This window comes from Harpia harpyja, chromosome Z (assembly GCF_026419915.1).
Source record: "Harpia harpyja isolate bHarHar1 chromosome Z, bHarHar1 primary haplotype, whole genome shotgun sequence".
Taxonomy (NCBI): Eukaryota; Metazoa; Chordata; class Aves; order Accipitriformes; family Accipitridae; genus Harpia; species Harpia harpyja.
In genome coordinates, this window is record NC_068969.1 from 48,140,599 (window position 1) to 48,163,301 (window position 22,703).

Below are 22,703 nucleotides of genomic sequence, written 5' to 3' on the forward strand. Positions count from 1 at the left end.
CTTCCTGATTAGCACTGCAGAGGGAATTTTAGTTAGCCATAAAGTTTGCAATGCAAATGATATAATAAGCCATGGAAATTACATAATTATAACTATTTTTTTATATTTATTGAAGAAAAAATATTTTTCATAGGTGTTTGGAAAATAATTTTTGATTTTCAGCAAAATGGCATTTTGCTAGAAATTCCCTATTAGCTCTACAGATTTTATGAAAGGTTCCCAAATACTATTAGTGACTATTAATGGGCTTCATTTAATTTTATATGTTATTCTAAGAACATAACACAACATAGTATCCAAAAACTTTTATACTATCACCCACATTAGGTGTTGCATTATAGCACTAGTTATAACTGATTCAGAGGGGAGAGAATACCACATAATGAATAACCATGAATATATCATCTTGTATTTGCATTTTTCTGAGATGTTTAAAAAAATCTGGCAATATGATCCTGCCTGAGGCTGAAAAGAGTTCTATGTGGGCCACTGGTGGCCGTGCGCTACATGGGTTCTCAACATTACAACTCAAACTTGAGGAGAAAAAAGTATTTTATCTGGCTTGCCTCACCCTTTCAGCTTTTTTATATTTCTACATGGAGTGCTCCAAAGATATAAATCCCTTATGTGCATATTAATTTCACCACCATACCCAGAAGACTCCTCACTATATTGGTGATTAGAAGAGGAGTGGAAGTACAACAAAATGAAATAACTGTCTTCTTTTTAACAAGCTAAATCACTTTTGAAATTTTGTGCAGTGTATAAAAATGAAATGCAGAAAAGGCCAAATTATTTGCTGCATTGCACGATCAGCTTTTTGTCAAGTATCAGTACAGTGGTCCAAAGCTGGCTGCAGATTGGCTTGTATGCTGGATGCAAGCATATGTTCCTTTTATGCCACTGGAAAGTTCACCAGCATGATGGTGCCAGAGGTGCTACCCATATTTAAAGTGGTTATCAAAAAGAACTGCAGACAAGACACAATGTGGACACAAATGTTTTTTTCCCTAGTCTTGTTAAAAAAAGATCCCCTTTGATTTTTCATAAGGGTGGAGTATTTTGGAAAAAATAATAGCTGTCCTTCATGAGCTAGCAGCTATAAATTCTGCTTAGGTAAATGTGCCATGTATAGCCTTCTGCTTTGATTCTTCCTGGAGTTATGCTCAGTAGTGTTCTCTGTGAAAAGCTTTTCAGCTGTCCTTAGGATTTCCGACAATGGATTACAGTAGTGCCTAGAGGGATACAAAGGAGCTTTACTTCACTTTTTTACATTGTTTTTAATATTATTTCTGGTATTAGTTATTAGAATTTCATCACCCACTCAGTCTTCAAGAAATCTTACAGGAAACTGAAACAAAAGAATGTAAACACGTAGCTCTTTATTTTCAGTGCTCTTCATGCAACTGTAAAATGTGCATCTACAGTATCATGTCTCTTAAAGTCTGTTGGATATGTTATTTCCCATATAATTAATATAAAACTGAAACAGATTTTTAGTGAAAGATTAGTTTTTACAGATATGATACTACCATCTTCTGGACTTGTCAACTACATCAGTAGTGTTTATATAGACAAGAGATGGTGTATGTAGATGTTCAATTGATTTAATCCTATTGATAGTTTAGGACTTCATAAGGGATCTGGATATATCTGTTTTTACATTCAGGCTGGAGGGTGAGAGAGGGAATGTAAACAAATATTGCAGCATAGTTTTTAAATAGAAATAGTAACAGTTGGACCTCCTAAGTACCAGAAAAAAACAAGCAACTTTCATAACATACATTGTGGCCTGCACTTAGTTTGCACAATACTGTTAAAATTTTTATGGGGGTCAATGCTTTCCTCTACTCATCAGAATACTAATTTTCTTCTCTAAATGCTTATTTGTAGGAAATGCAATACCATCAACAGTTGCTGAATCCAGTGGCCAATCTTCACATGATCTTACATTTCAGTAAACTAGATTTATTGTTCTCTAGACTGCTGGTAGCACTCAGCAGGGTGAAAAAAAGGATATATTTTAGGGATAATTAGGTTTAAATTAACTAAATTAATCTTACTTCATTATACCAGGCCGATTTAAGGCAATATTATTAACTAAAAAAACTGTAATAAATGAATTCACACTACATGAGCCATTCTGAGATTTTTTTTGGAACATACTCTCTAATGCATAAAGTGACGCTGAACCATACTGCAAATCGCTTCTGCTAAACATATTTTTAATGAGAAAAATAAAATCCAGGTGGACTGCTTTGATGAAATGCCTAGTCTAAAAACAAGGAATGTTTCTGTAGGTATAACACAATTTATCCAAAGTTTGCATTCTCTGCCTATGTACTTCTACAAACTACAGAGATGTTGGTTCAATTACTTTTTTGTCTGAGGCCTCCTTCTTTCACTATTACTAGAAAGCATTTATCATTATTCTTGGAACTACATGAGATGGAGGTGTAAAATATGGCCATTGTGATTATTATTCGTGATAAAATGGCCATGAATATTAACTATTTAAATATTTACAGTGCTGAACAGCATCTAATATGGCATAAGAATGCAGACTCAGAGATACTGTAGAACTATTGTAAATCAACCATAGTTATTTTTTAATGGTACTAATTCCTAGACGCTCCAAGGAAGGATCAAGGCTCCTTTATACAAAATGTTGATGTATATTAAAGGAAAAAAATATCTCTTACTCTCTTCTTCACTACCAAGGTAAATCAATTATCAACTGTCTGTCAGGCATAGCACTCTTCTGACAAGAATCCTCACTTAACTGTAAGCCTAGCATAAGTGTTGGACACTACTTAATGCAAACGATGGTGTTTAATTTTATGTTATTATAGAATATTACACTACATATATCCTGCATGTTCCATATTTTTCCCACTCCAAAGAATTTATACTTGAAAACCTAAGAAATTTGTCTTACTAGTGCATTCTGATGCTTTTAAAGGGATCTAGCCTGGATTCTTCCCTTCTAGTCTTGCTTTCATCGCAGTATCAGAGAAACATTTTGAAGTCTTAAATCCTTTGCTTAAATTGGGCAGCGTCCAAAGACTAAACAAGGTATGATTTATTTTGGAACATTTTACTTTTTTTTTTCTATGTCTTTAGTACACTACTGACATAGGGGATTTTAGTTTTGCCACTGCCTTCAATCTAAATGCTATTAGGTTTTAAAAGTGATGTGTAAAAATCAATAATATTCACTTACAGTTCCAGATAAGCAAAATTTAGCAGTGACTGTATTTTTTCTTTTGCATCCTCTAAATAACCATGAAAAAATTAGAATGAATCAATTGGGATTATACTGGAATGCAACCAGAATAACTAGATTTCAAAGGACACTGCTCCCAAGACATACATTTTTATTAATATATATAGTTGTAAGAAGATGACTTCCATATCATTCCACCTCCGGGGTGAATAAATACACTGTCTGAATTCACAAGTTAATACCTTCTGCTGTATGTTAATATTTCCAAGCCCCAAAAATCTCTCTGCAGAAAATCAGTAAGACCTCAGTGTCTGAAAAAAAGTATTTATCTAAGAACTTAATATATTTATTTCGAATTCTAGAAGCTTCCATTAGTTGCTAATTCAGAAGGTATTTCTAGGATGTTCTGATGCTTGTCCTTTTCTTGGATAAGATTTTAATGTTAAAATGTTAAGTGAATGATACAGCAGTCGTGGTGGTTTAACCCCAGCCAGCAGCTAAGCACCACGCAGCCGCTCATTCACCTCCCTCACAGTGGGATAGGGGAGAGAACCAGAAGGGTAAAAAAAAAGTAAAACTCGTGAGTTGTGATAAAGAGAGTTTAATAGGACAGAAAGGCAGAAAATAATAATGATAATAATAACAATAATAAAATGACAATAATAATAATAATGGTAAAAGAATTGGAATATACAAAACAAGTGATGCACAGTGCAATTGCTCACCACTTGCTGACTGATGCCCAGTTAGTTTCCGAGCAGTGATTCCCTGCCCCTGCACAGCCAACTCTCCCCAGTTTATATACTGGGCATGACATCACATAGTATGGAATATCCCTTTGGCCAGGTTGGGTCGGCTGCCCTGGCTGTGTCCCCTCCCAATGTCTTGTGCCCCTCCAGCCTTCTTGCTGGCTGGGCATGAGAAGCTGAAAAATCCTTGACTTAATATAAACACTACTTAGCAACAACTGAAAATATCCATGTATTATCAAAATTCTTCTCATACTGAACCCAAAACATAACACTATACCAGGTACTAGAAAGAAAATTAACTCTATCCCAGCTGAAACCAGAACAGCAGTGTAAATTAAAATAACATCTAAAAGCATGTTCTAAAGTGATTGAAAACGTCGCTTGTATTGCTGAAATGACGAGAGTGTTAAATCACAGAAATAGATCTCTTTCCAGGGGTTCTCTTTTTTTTTTAACCTGAAGTCTTAGATTTATAGCAACTCACTGAAAATACTGAAATGGTACTAATAGCAATTCACTGAAAATACTGAAATGGTACTAGAAATATTTTTTGAAAAGCAGGAATTTTGCAGATTGATTTGGTTTTTTCCTGTTTTATTCATCCAAAGAATGTGATGAAAACTATCTTACTGGTCCTGTGTATTATCAAGAAAAGCATGCAGCATTAAAAAGTATCAGCACCACGTACTTTTGCTTTACCTGTTTTAAAACATGAATCACCCTCACATTAAGGGTGCATGTCTTGAATAGAATAATTTGCCTTTTACTTGCCTATAACCAGGACTCCAAATGGAAATTTCTGGGATTGAAGTCAAGGGCACAATTCCCATTGGCACTGATGAGTGGTGGACTCCACCCAAGGCATTATGCAAGATCAGAGGAATATCTCAGAATCAAAGGCTGAAGTGTATGTTAGTGAGAAGCACGCTCTGACAACAAAAGATATGTTGGAGAATGTTGACTTACAAGATTACACTAAAACTGAAAACAGTAATTTAAAAATGTTTCATTTTACTGGATACCTGCATATTTAAATCTGGTTTATTTGCAGTGGGTTTTCACTGTATTGTATTCTGGCAATAATTTGACAAGTTTTTTTGATTTCTTAACACTAAGAAATTTCTGCCTTGGTTTTATCTTCTTAAGTGATTTTTTTGCATGATAAACCTGATAATCCTCATCCTGCCAAGCCTGAAAAATGTAAGCAGTCCTAGTGAAGTCAAAATGATAATTCATGTGGAAGAAAAGCTATTCATATGCTTGGGAGTGTTCAGGTCTTAAATTTTTTGGATGAATTCTTCTCAGTAGTGAGAATGCATATAACTTTACAATTGGCTTGCAGGCATTCTATATGGTAGAGAAATGTATGTCCTCCAGGTCTCAAAAACTGATATACTGAGAGAGGAAATTATACCTGATGACTGTTACACATTTTCATTCCATGACAAAACAAAATAATCACATATATTCCTGGAGAAAAATAATTTTACATGAATAAAAATAATTAATTCTCAAGTGAAAGATGGACTAAATTATTAGAGAGGTGAGTGAACATAATTATTTTTTTGTAGTTTCCCTGGAGGTTAACCCTACACACACCTTTCATTTTTTTAATGTAATACTGTGCAGAGGTAAAAAGAAGTTTATTGGCAGCACTTTGTCTTGTCTTTTCCTTTTGTTTCTGGATTGCTGAGTTTACACTTACCTGTGTGCTTCTACTACTCACTGTTTTGGAACATTTTTGACTGTATGTGTATTTGTAATTAGGCCTTTACAACATATCTTTTGGGTGCTTACATCTAAATATGAAATAACTCTAATAAATTAATTAAATCTCCATACACTCCAATGTTTGTTAGCATGTCAACTTTCAACAGTTTTTCCACTGACTTTAAAAGGGTTTTAGATTAGGACATTAATTAATTTCTTTCAGATCAAGCTACTTCCGTATTAACTTACTCAGTTCCATCCTCCTGTTTTTTACCATAGAAGTTCAGCTGCAACTATTGATTATATACTTTTTTTAAACTTCACTTAGAGGTCTATCCTTTTCTGATAGAGCTGGGAAGCAACATAATAATGTTAAGTATCATCCCCATAAAGAAACTGAAGCTTTTTCTTCATGGTCCCTAATTTTTCAGTAGTATAGAATTTATAGATTGACATAGTACTAAAGGCAAGAGTGACTTTTGGCCTATATTGCCAATAACCTGGCCATTGGAAATCTTTTAGGAAAAGATGAGACAAGCACCTGCTTGAATTAATGTACTTACAGTCTTGAAGCAGGGAGTTGGAAATTATGATCTCTAAGGGCCTCTTAGAGCATTATTTTTTAATTTAACTGTCTAATTGTCAGAAGTCTACAATACACGTATTGATAATTTAAAATCGATGCTTTCCAGATTTAATTAGTTTACGATTTCAAGAAATTACATGAGTATAGGTCACAAAAAAAGTTGGATAAAATGCTGATATATTTTTCTAAAAGGGCTACAAAGCTGAGGGAGGGAAATTATTCCTTTGAATAGTAGTACTGTTCAAATGGAGAATAAAAGAATGTTCACTGCTTTTATCCTTTGGCCGAATGCTAAAAATACACTGGGTAAGCAACACTATTTAATTTTGGCAATATTGTGTGTGGACACAAAAAATATTTACCCTTGCTATAATTGCTTAGCTGGGTTTTTTTTGTTTGGTGGTAGTTGGGTTTTTTTTTGCGGGGGGGGGGTGTGTCACAATGGTCTAAATGACTCAGAAAGTAGTCTACTAAGAGTTGCTATAAAATTTTTTATGGTGGGCTGTCTGAGAATGGATAGCATATTAACTGAATAGGAAGAATAAGAAAAGACTTAATAATTTGCACAAATTCTTATGGTTCCACTTATGTTAGCTTTGCCAGATTAAAAATAAGAGGCACATAACTAGCGAAATAATTGAGAATTAGCTCTATGGAAATAGAATTTGTATAGAGTATATGGAAGTTTATATAATTTGAATAATAATAGCAGAAGTAAAGCTATCAGGATAAATGTAAAATATACATTTATCAATATACAATGTAGCATATACCACAAGCAGTGCTACAGCCTATGGCTTGATAGGAATGTGTAACAAATTTTATATAGATTCCAAATTATATCTCTACAAGGCTCTAGTCCATGAAATTACTCTAATAGAAATAGCAGTAGAGAAATTACAGTGGAAAGACAACTCAGCACATTTAAATTGGTATTGCTGAAAAATACAGCTTTATTGACAGATAATTATAAATGCTACTAAAACTACAACTGGAAGGAAAATTGTGAAATTATTTCTGCAGGATTTATGTTAGGAATAAACAGCTGTAAAGTGGATCAGATCATAAAACTTGGAGGATGTCACACCCCATAAGAAAAACACACAAATGCATACTGGAAAGATTAGACAATATCAAAATAGAAGGATGGTATCTCTGACACATTTTCAAGGCTCGGGGTGGTCCTTTAAAGTCATTCCACTCTTTTTCCTTTGACATCTATTTTCAGCTACAGATATGTCCTGATAGAATGCAAGCCTTTTTCTTCACTACCTTTCTTCTGGAGTCTGGAGGGATTGTTCAGGCGTAAGGATAGTTCATTATGTTTAATTCAGGAGCGTATAGTATTCTGTCTAGCTTGTGTGGTTATTCATATAGTTCCTTGTTTAGATTTTGTGAACTTCAGTGATGCTTTGGTAACTCAGATCCTTAGACTTACTTTTTTTTTTCCTCCCCTTCTGGCATTTCTGGTTCTGGGGAAAGAAGTTGAATGCATACATTTCATACTGCCAGAGCTTTTATTAACTACACTAAGAACAGATGAGCCATGCTTTTCTCACAACAAAATTATGTTGGTCCATATCCCTTAAAGCATTTTTTTCCTCACCTCTCTCTTTCCTACCAGCAGAAAATATTTCCCATATTTTCTTTGTCCTAACACTTATTTTCATTATTCCTCAAGTTCAACAACTTCAAAAACCTTAGAGAGCCATGTCCTGCTAGATAGCTTCTATGTTCTACCATCCATGAAGTGGACATTCATACTCTTGTTTGCAACTTAAGGTATGTAGTGGAACTGGGATTAAATGCCTTTACCCGGTGTGGATTCTAACTAAAACTACACTGTGGGGTATTCTTTTGCCACATAGAAAAACAAAGATAGGGACTTACGGTCAATTTGAACGGAAAAAAATAACTGCGATGCAGTCTTTTGAAAAGAGTAAATTGCTTACTCTTTGAAAAGTGTAAATTTTTTTGAGTGAGTCGGATGCACAGAGATAGATCTTCAGTGGTATGTTGGCCTCCTCTACCAACCTTAATATGAAGGAATTTCCAATTTTCTTAAGATAAATGACTTGTCATTCACTTTTTCATCTTATAATGCCACTTAACTTTTTAAAAACAAAAGATAACTACAAACCCAAGCTTGATCTATGTTTTAAATGTATCCTAGAAATGTGTACCAATGTGATTTTTCAGATGATCTAATGATAAAACTTCCCAGACGACACTGCACCTTATATGACCGAATCACATAGCAGTTGAAATGGAAGATGAACTTCCAAGACAGGCAAATGTAAAGTGATGGACACGGGGAAAAACAATCCTAGCTTCACATACAAAATGGTGGGCTGATCATAACAATGCAGGAGCAGGACCTTAGTTTATAAAACATCTGTGCAAAACTTCAGCTTAAGCTCTATAGAGGCCAAAAAAGAAAATCGGATATTAGGAATTATTTGAAAAGCAGTATGAAATAAACTAGGGGGATTGTTCTGATCCCCTTACCTCAGAAAAGATGTATTGGAACTAGAAAAGATTCAGAGAAGAGTAACAAGGATGACCAAAGCATGGAACAGCTTCTTTACAAGGAACAACTTTCCAAGCTAGGATTTTTCAGTCTGGAAAAAAAAAAAGGCAGTTTATTAAGGGTTATGGCAGAGGTTGCAAAATCACTGGTGGCATAAATTCAGCAGGACTTCTAACAAAAGAGCCGAGGCCAGGAGGAGCCAAGACCAAAACAAGCAAATTCTTCAGACAGCAGCCAAGTTTTCTGTGAATCTCCTCACTATAGGCTGTTGTCAATGCAAAAACTTGACATTAGTTCAAGCGAAGCCTGGGCTAGTATTGTAAAGGAAATCTGTTGAGGGTTACTAAACCGAAAAAGCAAAGGAATTCCCTGACCTGAAAGTAATCAGCAACTAGGAAAGTATGTGGGGGCAGTCTCATATGTCATTGCTATGTTCTCACTAATCCTTGGGCATTGATGGTTCATGTCCTTTGAACAAATAATGAGGTAGCTGTGGAACGCTGGTTGCATTTGTTCTCATGTAAAGGCCAAGGGCCTGTTTCCAAAGATGCTGCAGGCTTCCAGTCTTGCTGGTTCCAGTGGAAATCCCTCAGTATGTCTTTAAGTCAGGCTGGCATTATCTTTTTGTTAGTGTTTCTTCAGATGGGATTGCTATGAATACAAAGCAGTTGCAATGTATCTTACCAAAGTAATTTTCCTAGCAGAATGGGGAAGTTTTGTAAAAGTGAAATTTTTTTTCAGATGAAAATGTGAAGCATGTGATGATACCTCTGGGCAGTGATACATCTTTGTCTTCAGAAAGCAAAGGAGGGAGAATTAAGAACTATATGAGCTAGTCATTTCAGGGATCCACTAGCTGCTTCCAGCCAGTTATATTCCAATGCCTCATTTGCTCATATAGCAATATAAATCAGAATATATTTTATGTCTGCAACCTTTAGAGACAGAATATAACTAAGCATAAAATGTGATCCATAGAACTAGAAATTTGCTTATGCAACTTTGGATTGACAAAAAATTCTCTCTTCAATTTAATTGATTAAAGTAATACCTAAATGCCTGGGACACTCCGCCCCCGCCCCCAATACTTTTTTTAACAGAATGTCTAATAATTTATGTATAGCAACCTATTTGTAAAAAAAAGCTCACATTTTATTTCTCTACCATTCCCACACAATCGAATTTTTTAATACAGCAGCTGCCAGAATTTGCAGATTACAAATGCAAGGATTTTCACAGAAAAGCAGTTCATAGAAATATCCTTGATCTTGTCATAGAAATCATCACCCCTGAACTTAGCATTTTACTGACTAGACTATTACTTTTCATGAATAAAGAAGACAAGTTCTGTGGAAATATCCATGTTTTCAGCACATCATTAGTGAGTTTCAGCAGAAAATTATATAATAGCAGTACCACAGAGCACATAAAGAGCCCTTAAAAACAGACTTTTATTGAATTAATGAAAAGGCAATTAGTACCTCAAGCCTTATGTTCCACCTGACAGTTTAAATGGTTTCTATTTCTGGATGAAGCAGGAAATCTTTGTTTGCCCTCCAAATCCATGTGAATCCAATTTCCAGAAATTTAATACTCATATTTTAAAAAGATACATAGGGCTTCTTTAGGGTTAATGCTCAAATAAAATAAAAGTTCAAAGCTTTCTAATTCATAACTAGTGGAATAAACTCTTAAGAAATCAATAGTATAATAGAAACAGAAATAAAGCCAAGAGAAACTCCTTTTGAATGCGAGTTAGCAGCAAAGTTGGTTTTTTTAGAGCAGGTTCTGCTTTGATTTCCTATCTGTGAAATATAGTTCATTGATCTCAACTTTCAGAGAAAACATAAAATACAGTGATCAATCCAGTGCAATATTTGTATCTGGAAAACCAAACAAAAGCAATACAAATCTGAATATTAATTTTACTGCTGTAAAACTAGCTATTTCCAACAGGAAGGCAAGATGGTGATGATGGATATGATTTGCTTCTCTGTCACTTATTAATGAGAAATATGTATTCCGATCCATTTTCATAAGAGCCAGTATAATGGGATACAAATCTTCAGTGACTTCTCTAACTTCTACTATACAAAAACCACTTGGTCTAGGTAGCACAGCCATAATTCTGCCATGTAGCTCTGTATCCGATCAATTCCTCAATTTCAGGAAAAATTTTTAGTGTCAGTGGGCAGAATGCTATTGATTGGGTGGACAACTAAAAAGCCAAAAAGGGGAAAACAGAAAACCTGTGGAATCTGTTCTGCTTGTTTAGTAGAGTGACAGACTCAAGCACCTTCATTATTTTCCATTAATCAAACAACCGGTTTTATAGAAAGGGCAAAATGGAAATGTACTCACACTCAGCAGAACAGGGCTGGAAAATGACTCCTACAATGCAAACAAGGAACACAAATGGCATAGCTTTTGGTATGTAAGGGTAAAAGACAAAAGGAACCCTTGTGATTTTGGATAGTCAAAATTAAGGTACACACAGAATTAATGGCAGGTACAGACTCCAAAAGATTCCTAAGGAAAGGTGACACACAGGAGGCTTGTATGTTGAAATGGAGGGAGCCCTTGATGTGTGCAAGAAATCTGTCTTACAGAGATTACAGAACATGTGATCTCCTAACAAGTAACAGGATATTCTTGATAATGTTATATGACATTGAAAGAAAATTAATTGGCTTTGGGAAAGAGCTGCAATGATTCAGCAAGCTAATTAATGGGTGCCCTCATCTGAGTACAGTTCTGCTCCCCCACATACTTTCCATTTAAATGATCTCCTGCTATATTTGGTGACCTTTGCCCACACTCAATACAATAGCACACAAATTAACTTGGTGCTATTATGAAACATTTTGTCTCATCTCTCAGACTGAGAGAGTTTCATGGGAAGCAGACAGAATACAGACAGTGGTGGGATTTCCTTTGGAAAACACTGAAGGCCATCATCTGACATGTAGGAAACAGCAACAGCTCTAAGAGATGATGAGAGGGAGGCAGAAGCATCTACAGAAAAGTTTATTCTGCATTTTTACCAGCTGCTTCTAATAAGTCTTCCCTTTTTTGCTTTGTTGTTCACATAACATATTCTGGAAATGATTAGGGAGCACAGCGGTTAAGTCAGTTACTGAGGAACAGCAGTTAGAACAATGGTTGGAAAATGTAAATTTTGCATTGCAGAAGAGTCGCCTTGTTAGTACTTTTTGTATGCTAAGAATTAGTGCTTTGTGACTAATTCACTACTGATTTTCTAAGGTAGAATTCAAACAATTCATAAACTAGAGAACAGGATTTGAGGGCAGGGTGTTGGGGGTAAGAAGGGTAAAAATCTAGGTTCAGGCAAAGGACTATTCATTGCTCCTCTTCAGGGGAAAGGATTAGGAAGAACTACAAATACTGGTGAAGCCAGATCATGAATCATTTAGCAGCTGGCATAAAAAACAAGTACAATTTATAGCGTAGTTTGTGATATATTAGCAAATGCAGCGTTTTAAAAACCCTGGAACTTGACTAATTGCTGTTATGAAAGGAAGTGGAAATATTGCGGAAGAGCTTGAAACACATAAATAGTTTATTTGTACTACTTGACTGTTACATTAAGAGAGGAAAATAAACACAAAGATGCAGTGCCTGAAAAACACTGAAAATGTTTACATAATAGCAATATTTCTTCTTTTTTTTTTTTTTTTAATTCAACTTGCAGAGTTATGGAGACATTTCTAAAACATACTGAAAACAGAAAATGTTTGAAAACAAAATATAAGGAAGTTTATACTACTGAAAAAAAGTTACTCTAAAAACCCCCTCTTTATATTAATAAAAGAAAGCTCAATTTTTAAAAGTCTGTATCAGCTTTAAATTAAATTAATTACTCTTGGAATCATAGAATGAAAATAAAGAAGTAACTTTATAATAAAACCAATACATTTATTTCTAAATATTCTACCACGAGGATCTAGTTTTATTTTCAACACTTACTGGGAAGCTTAGATTTGAAAGTGCTTATGGGGCAGAAAACCTTTTCAAATACTTCTTAAAAATTTTGCAGAAATCTTTCTATCCATTTTTGTTTTCCCTAAAGTTCAAGCTTTGACTATCACTTTCACCTAAATGAAAAAATATGTAACTTCTTTTCAGCCTCTTGGATAAATGACAAAGTGATTACCATTGGTTGAAGCAGGTCTGTGATTAAATGCTTAAAATAAACAAAATCTTCTCTCTAGGTGAACCAACATTAGATCAACAATCAGATCACTTATCGCTATCTTAAAATTGAGAATTCTACTGTTTTGCCAAAGTGCCTGTGTTTCTGGACCTCATCATGTGGTTCTCATGCATGGGGCCTTTTCACTCCTTTCACTTGACATGACTCATAATGTTTTCATTATACCACTTAATGGGCTAATTCCCCAGTTGTACTGAAATAGATTTTGATGCAGTTGAGGCATGGCACCAGTGAAGATCTACATGTCTTTCTGCTTTTTTTGTGCAACTCTCATTTCCACCAGCTTTTAAAAGCTCATTGTTGTCCATTAGTATGGAAGGGATCAGCCTGAGTACGGCACTTTTTCACATCTCTCCCTCATGTAAAAGTACTCTCCCCAGGTTATGGGGAGTTCTTCTGAGGAAAAATTGAGAACAGCAAACTGCTGATAAGTCAGCTCAACCAACACCTTCAGGATTATGGAGAGAAAGTAGCATAACATTTGTATGTGGGTCAGATGACATAAACAGCTGAAGCCTGTTTTTGCTTTTTTAGTTGAAGTAATGACATTCTGTTAACTGCTTAATGTTGTATGATGTATGAGGATGATGTATTTATTACAGGCATTCTCAAACTGGGCATGCTTTTTGCTACCATCATTAGCAATGACAGCACTACACTAGCAATCGCACAAGCTCCTGCTTCTTTTGCTGGGCCCACCTTTCTCTCACATGGTGTTAACAAGCCTACGTTCCTTGCTGTGCTCTCCACGTTCAGAAGAGGACTATAACAGGCTCCCTGTGGTCCTGAAATTTTGGAACCCAGAAGTGTACCTTCAACCCCAACCTGCAATGCATACTGCTAAGTCCAGCCCGGTGAGGCTTTCTCCTTCACAAACAGTGCATGCTGCTGAACTGTATGAACTTTAGAACAAATGAAAACTACCCAGTGTTGTTTGTTTTCTCTGTTTGCAGGCACACGTTTACAGCAGCCAGGAACAGATTCCCTCCACTACCTCTCCACATAGGGCTAAAAGTTGGCAACGTGCTGGCTCATGACTCTGTAGTTTGCTATGTTGCAGTAATTTTTGTGTCGCATACTGGGAACTCTTTGTCTAGAACAAAAAAGCTAAAGGTTAGTCAAACAGAATTTTGATGATCCATAAGAAAGAATTAATTTACTGCAGCAGCTTATATTACTGCCTGTTTAGCTCTATTTTTAGGTGTTGAGATCTTCTTAGGTACATGGATTAAGTTACAGGATCCTTAATGGCAGAAATTTGAAAGGACTGTGATCAAGATACCACAGTGAGAGCAATCATTCTAAATGAGCTTGACTGGCTCAAGTCATATAACAGTGGAAAAAAGACCAATATTTAGAACCGAATATGAGTTTAAAACATTGCATGGAAGGAGGAATCATATGATTATTTCTTCCACATGTGTGAAAAGAACAAAGATCTTAACAAATTGGAACAGTTGTTGTTAAGGGAAATCTGAACTGTAATACTGAAAAGCCGTAAGTTATGCCTGTGGGGTTTTTAAGTTCAAGTGCTTAATTTACTAGTATCTAGTAATTAAATATTTTAACATGGCACGGAGGAATAAGTTCATCAGAAACACTGCATAAATGAAATTGTGTAGTCTTCTGGAAACAGCTGTTGAAATCTCAGTGCAAAATGATGAATATTAAAATGAAATTTTACAGGGAATGAAATATCTTGTCAACTTTATGATAAAGCACTTCTTAAAAATGAAAAGCTTTGGAAAGTTAAGAGGCACAGTATCTGGCAAGCTCTGTTATTTTGCTGTGTGCAGGAATTTTCACAGGGTTCCATGATGGCAATAATGCTGAGTCTGGGATTAAACACTGGAAGTACTTTTTCCTTCACTTGGAACAGCATTCATGCATGTACATTGCAAGGTACATCACATTATAAAGTTGAAGCCACAGCATTCCTTTTCTATTTTATGTAACCAACATAGGGCATGGTATGTCTGTGTTGTTCTTGATGATTAAGAGTAGGAACACATTTTACATGTAGCAATTATCCACTTTCTTCACCACTGCTGCCTAACTGACTGTAATTCTAACCACCCCAAACAGATGCACTTTTTTTTAAAAATTCTGAGATGGAGAAGACATCTTTCCCTTTTGCCTTATGTTCTTCACCTAAATCCTAGAATTACAGGTTATTAAGTAATCTGTTGAGTTGAACTGAAGGCAAATTAATTGCATTTTTTTTTTAAGTCAGAAATCATAACTTACCTGGAAAAATATCCTACAGCTTTTACATGAAAAGGAAGTCTCCACTTGTTGTTAGGTTACGACAGTCTGTTTAGAAAAGGTTGGGAAAGGCAATATTAGTCTTGGTGCGAATGCGTCCATTTCTGATTAAAGTTGCTAGAAAATTTGAGGATGGTTCTACAAAACAAATATGGAATCACAGTAATGCAAGACTTGTTTTTGTCTATGCTTAGTTGCTTTGTAAGAGTGGAATGCTTTAAGCATCTGACAGGATCCTGGAATGCTAATTGGAACTAAGTACATGCTCACTCCTCTTCAATGAAACGGTCTTTTGCAGAGGGGAGACTTTTAATGCAAAACAGCACAAACCCCTCTGCATTGTCCCAAGACTGCATACTCTATGATGCTGGAGAAGACCAGGTGAATTGCTAGAAGAAAGATGTTCTGTAAGTGAATCCGCGCTCCACGTGGTAAGCGAGGAGTTACACATTTCTGCGAATGAATGAAAATGACGTTACTGGGGTGTGCCTTATATACCAGCGCACCACCAAATACTTAGCATGAATACAGGACAATTATCAATGGGCTTAACTTACTAGACCACTGTTAAATGTCAGCAAAATCTTTCTTGGGATCTCTTTCTGGGTTCTCTTGGGAGCAACAGACAGATTGCCTGTGGAGGTTTTTTGGCAAAAGTAATTAAATGTCTACTGAGACTAGGAAATGTACAGTTCGGGAAAAGTTGACTGAGCAAATGACTTCTTAAAGTCTCTTGCAGCTATATGTTCTTTAATTCTTTGTTCTGCAAGTATTTCTAGGTGGTTCTGGAAAGATGCAAACTTTCCCTAAAAAATTACTTGGGTAAGCAATAGTCAATACCTGTTAGAAGCTCCAATGCTTATCCTTTGCATCCTTTCTCCTCCATATTTATAATGACTGTAAATCAAGCTGTTAATAAACTTCAAAAGCCATTTTTAAGTTTTCAAATAAAAAAAAATTCCTTTTACTTAAAATCTTAGACCCTCTGTGGCCTACATGCTGCTCGCCCCTGATGGGACAACACGAAAAGGGCCTAAAGATCTTTTCTTTTGCGCAAGCATTGTCACAAAGTCGACTATACTGTATTTGTAAGCCTACTTTTTAACATTTACAGGGCAGCTCCGGCAGCCATCAAGGGGGAGTGGGGTTCCGATTTCCCGGCTTCCTACGCAGACACGCAGGGAGTGCAGAGGCCTGAGCGAAGGCAGCAGTCGCTAACCTCACGCACCTGTAACTACAGTGCCAAACATGCGGTGGCACCCCTTCCAGATGCGGGGACTACACGGAGGGCAATAGCATTTTTGAGAAACTACCAAATGTGAGCAGTCTGACGTCAGAGGATGTTGGCGGCATTTTGGGGACTGGTGCCCAGCAGAGCATTAAAAAGAGCTCTATTTCCAGGCGGGCCGCGGCTGCGGTCCGCAGCTGACCCAGCCGCGCCCGGGCACAGGGCAACCTCTCGAAGCCAGCCCTTCCCGCTTCAAGGGGCTACCTTTGCCCCTACCACGGAGAGCGGTAAAGCGCATCAGCTCACCGAGGCTGAAGGCGAGGGAGGCGAGCAGCTGAGGCGGAGGGGCTCACCGCCGCCTCCTTTGAACAGAATCTCTAAGTTTTCAGGGGAAGCAGCGCGGCTGGCGCGGCCGGGGACCGGCAGTCGGTCAGAAGCCCGCCGGAGCCCAGCGCGCACCCAAGCGCCGACCCCCAGCCGGACCCCTTCGGGCGCGGCCGCCCCCCCGGCGCGGGGAGACCGTTACCCGCCCCGCCAGCGCCGGGGAGGGAGCGGGCGGCAACGAGACCCGCCGCCCGCGCCGCCGCTCGGCCCCGCCCCCTGGCTCTGCCACGCCCAGCTCCTCCCTCATTGGCTACCTCCTCTGCCCACCAGCGAGCCCTGCCCCCTCCCGAGGCCTGGCGTTCGCTTCTCGTCGCCCGAGTGGCCGGCGGGCGCTGTCAATCTCTCGCGCGAAGGGACAGAGGCGCCAGTCGCCCTTGGCCCCGTGCTCCCCCCTTTCCCCTCTCCGGGAGGCGTCGCCCACGCGCGCGCCCCCGCCGCATCCGGGCGGAGGCGCGGCCGGCCCGCCGAGGCTGCTGCTGCTGCTGCTGCTGCTGCTGCTGCTGCTGCTGCTGCTGCTGCTGCTGCTGCGGGAAGGGGCGGGTCCTCCGTGCCGCCGCCGTCTCTTCCCCTCTGACTGGACCCCCCTCGGAGCTCCCACGGCACGGGCAGGGGCTAGGGCAGTGCCCAGTGCCCAGAGGTGAAGGTCTGGCCGCAGACTCTGCCGGCCGGACGCCGAGCCAGACTCTTACCCCGTCGCACGGCACAGCCGGCTCCTCTCCGCCCCACTCTCCGCAGCGGCTCCTGCCGCCCCGCGGAGCCGGTAGGTAGCTGTCCCCGGCCGCCTTTCGGAGGGGCGTCGGTCGCGGCGGCCGCAGCACCCCCTTCGGCCGAGGCCTTTAACCGGCTCCCTCCCCCCCTTCCTGCGGTAGCCCCGGGGAGGCAGAGCCTCCCCGCTTCGTGCGGGCGCGCGCGGCGGCGGGTGCAGGTGGCGGTCGGAGCGGCTCGCCTGGGGCGGGGCGGGGGGGGTCAGAGAGAGCGTCTGTCGTGGGGCCGTTGCGGGTCCGCGCTGCGCTCCTTTCCTCCGGGTGGGAGGCGGGAGGACGGCGGGGTGAGGCGGGCGGGAGTGCGGGCCGTGGCGGCGCCGGCAGCGCGGGGCGAGGGGAGGCGACGCGACGCGACCCGCAGCCGGCGGTGGAAGGGCCCTCGCTCTCCTGTGGCTTCTCTCCTGGGTGGCGAAGGCGGTCGCGGTGAGGGCTCCGGCTGCCCCCTCTCCTGAAGAAAAGTGGCTCGCGGCTCGTTTGGTTGCCTGACTGATCGCCGGTTGCGGTGCTGCTGGCGGTGGTTACCGAGCGAGCACTGAGCTGCTGTTGTAGGAACAAGTGAGGAAGTTCGCTTTCCTGTTCTGTAGAAGCAGGTTGCTGGAGTGCATTTGTGCTGGCTTGGTTAGCAGATTAGAGGCAAACTGAGCTGCCCGTGCTTTTTGGTTATTTTAAAGTTAGTTAGTTTATTTAGTTATTTTAAAGTTATTTACAAACACACTCTGAATAGAGTCGTTTTAAGTTTGATTCTTTAAAATCTCTAAGACTGATGTTTCAGGGGATTTGCTCTGAAACTTTGTCCAGAGTTTATTTTCAGGCTTCTCTGTTGACTTTGCTGGCGAACCCTTAACGGGTGTTAAAGTGATGTCCTGTGTGTAAAAGGAGTTGGAATATAATGGAATATTTTTTTTTCCTTAATGCATTTTGTATGTAGGATCTTTTGCAAGTACATAAGTAGTTATAAATATTTACTGTGTAAAATTATCCTTTATTTTGCATGTTCTTAAGTGTGTTAAGTGAAGCACACTTAAGTGTATTAAGTGTTGCTACTTGGGGTATGACTGCTTGTAGGGATAAACAACTTCTTTGCACTATAGACTCACACCTTTTCTGAACGCTAACAAATGTCTAGCAGATGCATTTTATCCTGAGCTGCATTGGGATGTTAAAATCCACGGTGCGAGTAATGCAATTTTCTTTTTAGAGAGAAAAGATGAGACAGGTTTCTTTGCTAACTCTGTTATAGGAGATGTCTTCTACTGACCTCAACATCCTTTTGTCTTCATGTTTCAACAAGTGAAACAGTATTTGCAATGGAAATAAGTGGTATGTTATTGTGCTGGCCTGAAATAGAGAAATTACCTGGCAAACAGCACACTAGCTCGTCAGCTGAGAATGGCTTTCAGCTAATGAAATGAATCTTTTTGTCTTGCTACTGTACTTTTGAATCAAATAGATGCATTTGCTTATAACGTGTAAATGAATTTCAGAAGCTAGAATACTGGTTCTGGTACCATGATACATTGCGTTTTCTGTAGGTTTTCTTCCTGCATGATCAAGATAAAGATATTCAAGGTTAGTTAGGAGATTCAACCAGTTTGTTTGGAAGACTTGCAGGCTCTGTCTTAATAACCTTTCTGAAGTTGTTCTTCCCTAACAACAGCAACAAAAAGTCACTGAACCTGCAAAAGAGTTTTTTCTTATCCAGTTTGCTTATGTACAATTAACAAGACTGAATTTACTTCCTGTGGTAATTTTTCACTTCTTACTAGTCTCATAACTAGATTAAATACATTTTTAAAGCTGATGCAGTGTATCAAAACTTAGTGTCCCAACTACCTCCACAAAGTGTGTCTTATGAAAATAGGATTGTTTATGCTTCAGTAGTGACTATGCTAAGTTGTTCTGTGATTAGAAGAATCAAAGTTACGTGTATTTGTAACATCGTCACTTTTGTCTGAGAATTTTATTTTAATATTAGGAAGTCTGCTGGTGTTTAAGGTGAGTTTAGTTTAGTTATGACTTTCAGACAACAATAGGTCAAATGTGAGGAATAGGAAAGTGGCAGTAGTTACTTTTCTCCAGCATCCTGTAATTACAAAACCAACTTTCTAAAGAACAAAGTACTGATCAGCTGTATTAACTGTCTCTATCTAACTTTTCTTAATAAGTCATACCACCTAAACAGGTTTTTTCACTCTGTTGTTGTATTGGCTTTGTGTGGCAAGGTTTTGGTAGCGGGGGTGGGGTTACAGGGGTGGCTTCTGTGAGAAGCTGCTGGAAGCTTCCCCTGTGTCCAACAGAACCAATACCAGCTGGCTCTAAGATGGACCCGCCGCCAGCCAAGGCCGAGCCAATCAGCAATAGTGGTAGCACCTCTGTGATAACATTTTTAAGATGGAAAAAGAAGTTGCGGGACAGACAGAAATGGCAGCCGGAGAGAGGAGTGAGAACATGTAAGAGAAACAACGTTGCAGACACCAAGGTCAGTGAAGAAGGAGGGGAAGAAGATGCTCCAGGCACCGGAGCAGAGATTCCCCTGCAGCCCGTGGGGAAGACCATGGTGAGGCAGGCTGTCCCCCTGCAGCCCACGGAGGTCCACGGTGGAGCAGATATCCACCTGCAGCCCATGGAGGACCCCACACCAGAGCAGGTGGATGCCCAAAGGAGGCTGTGACCCCATAGGAAGCCCGCGCTGGAGCAGGCTCCCGGCAGGACCTGTGGCCCCGTGGAGAGAAGAGCCCACAGAGCAGGTCTTCTGGCAGGACTCTTGACCCCATGGGGGGACCCATGCTGGAGCAGTGTGCTCCTGAAGGACTGCAGCCCGTGGAAAGGACCCACGCTGGAGCAGTTTGTGAAGAACTGCAGCCTGTGGGAAGGGCTCATGTTGGAGCAGTTCATGGAGGACTGCCTCCCATGGGAGGGACCCCACGCCAGAGCATGGGAAGAGTGAGGAGTCCTCCCCCTGAGGAGGAAGGAGCAGCAGAGACAATGTGTGATGAACTGACGCCAACCCCCATTCCCTGTCCCCCTGTGCCACTGGTGGGGAGGAGGTAGAGAATTTGGGAGTACAGCTAAGCCTGGGAAGGAGGGATGGGTGAGGGGAAGGTGTTCTGAGATTTGGGTTTATTTCTCATTACCCTACTCTGGTTGATTGGTAATAAATTGAGTTAATTTTCCCCAAGTTGAGTCTGTTTTGCCCGTGACAGTAACTGGTTGCGTGATCTCTCTTGTCCTTACCTCGACCCACGAGCCCTTTGTCATATTTTCTCTCCCCTGTCCAGCTGAGGAGGGGGGATTGATAGAAGGGCTTTGGTGGGCACCTGGAGTTCAGCCAGGGTCAACCAGTCACAGTTGTAAACAAAAGATACAGCTACTTCTTGTTCCTTAGGTTTTCTTTTTGCTGTTAACTGATGGTTTTGGAATGATATACACAGAAGTAATAGTGCGATTAAAGGCACACACAAACCACAGGAAGAACAAAGTTGTAAAGGATTTTGGGGTGCTGCTTCTTCACAGTTTAAGCTCAGTGATTCAACTGAAAACTAATTGCAAGAGTTTTCAGTCAATCCTATGTACCCCACCCACAGTTGTATGAGCAAAAAAGTTGACATAGTGCTTAGGGGAAGAGTGGGACAATGCTTTTCAGCAGCAGAGTATGGTTAGATGATCTTAAACTGATCATGATACCTGGGGCTTATTTAGCAATGAAAACGGCATGGTATGTTCCCAAGGAGCAACTAATGTACCCTGGCAGAGTAGGCAAAAGCCTAAGAATTCTAACATGTTGTTTGCTTTGCTTCCCGGGCTTTAACATTCTTTCAAAAGTGTTTTGAGACTTCTATATAATTGTTTTCCCTGATGTATTATAAGGTAAAAAAGTAACTTTTATCTAATTGTTGCATACTTTCAGGCAATCCTTAATTTGAATTTTTTTTTTTTTTGCTATGCAGGCATTTTAATGCTTCCTCAATGCTGCTGCAGAACCAGTGCAGTGAAATCAAGCCTGCTGCTGAGCTTGTTTTTCTGAGCATAGTTCTGAGTAGCTTCCTAGACATTGTCACTGGAGTTCTAGGGGTTTGTGGGCCACAGCTGAAATAGTTCAGTGAAGAAAAATGTGTGTTTTTAAGCAAAATAATTGCATAAATAAAAGCAGTCTAGTAAGAAAGTAGTTAAAAGCTAGGCTGATGGTCACAGATAAAGACAGTGACTGGAACGTCTGTCCCTCAGGGTGACCTTAGGTAAGCCACTTACAATTTAATGGCTCCCTTCAGCGTAGGGAGAATGTAGAAGAGGAGACATTAGACACCAGTCTATGCTGTAGAATTGGTTTGAATTTTGGTTACTTAGAGAGCTTTCTGAAAGCAGTACTTTCAAAGGAAGTTCTGAAACTCTTGGTAAGTAGTAAAGTACTCGGCTATGTTCAAAAAATACAGATGAATTTATTTTGATCAGATTTGGCTCACCTGTTACATTTAGTTCTAGTGTTTGATAGATATGTTCATTACCTTAAATGAGAGAGTAGGAGGAAGCTTTCTAAGAAAAGGTGCAGAGAATATTTGTAAATATTAAATATGCAACACTTTTCAGAATGTTACAAATGTTTTTACCAGTGTGTTCTCCTAGGATGTTTATTGAACTGCATTGTCCTTCATCTGTTGCATAGAGCATTTTTGTTTGAACATGCTTCACTGTTGTTTCCCTGATCTACTTTTCTCTCTTGTTTATTCCCTTATCTGGTGTTTTTGAGTATATCTACATGTAAAAGGTCAGCGTATGTTTTAGGAAAGCTTTTTAATACAAGATAGGTAATATCAACTTCTGGCTGTTCAAAGAGGTGTCTTATACCAAATAAGTCTACCCTGCAGGTATGGAAAGATGACAATTTTTTTTTTGCTATTTTTGTGTCTAGTATCCTATTGTTGCCTTGTGCAGTGGTGTTAGGAATGGGAGGAGACATTGATCAGTCAGAACTGTCTTTGCGGACATGTTTACTCAGATAACTGCAGGTCACAGAAGTTCATGACAGA

At 39.6% G+C, this 22,703-nt stretch overlaps 1 protein-coding gene and 1 long non-coding RNA gene across 7 annotated transcripts in view; one reads left to right on the forward strand and one right to left on the reverse strand.

The window, feature by feature from the left end:
• Positions 1-13,738: 13,738 nt before the first annotated feature.
• Positions 13,739-17,045, reverse strand: LOC128137802 (uncharacterized). The gene is made up of 3 exons (XR_008233850.1): positions 16,838-17,045; positions 15,282-15,351; positions 13,739-14,125 (listed from the first exon to the last, which is right to left on the reverse strand). It is a non-coding gene; the product is annotated as an uncharacterized LOC128137802 (long non-coding RNA).
• Positions 17,046-17,446: 401 nt separating this feature from the next.
• The window catches only part of CSNK1G3 (casein kinase 1 gamma 3), an 89,101-nt gene continuing 83,844 nt past the window's right edge, over positions 17,447-22,703 (forward strand). For 5 of the 6 annotated variants that reach the window (XM_052777705.1, XM_052777707.1, XM_052777708.1 and 2 more), the window contains exon 1: positions 17,447-17,675. The gene's annotated coding sequence lies outside the window, so the exon portion shown is untranslated. The remainder of the gene's footprint in view (positions 17,676-22,703) is intronic. The other variant, XM_052777712.1, reaches the window with a different exon arrangement.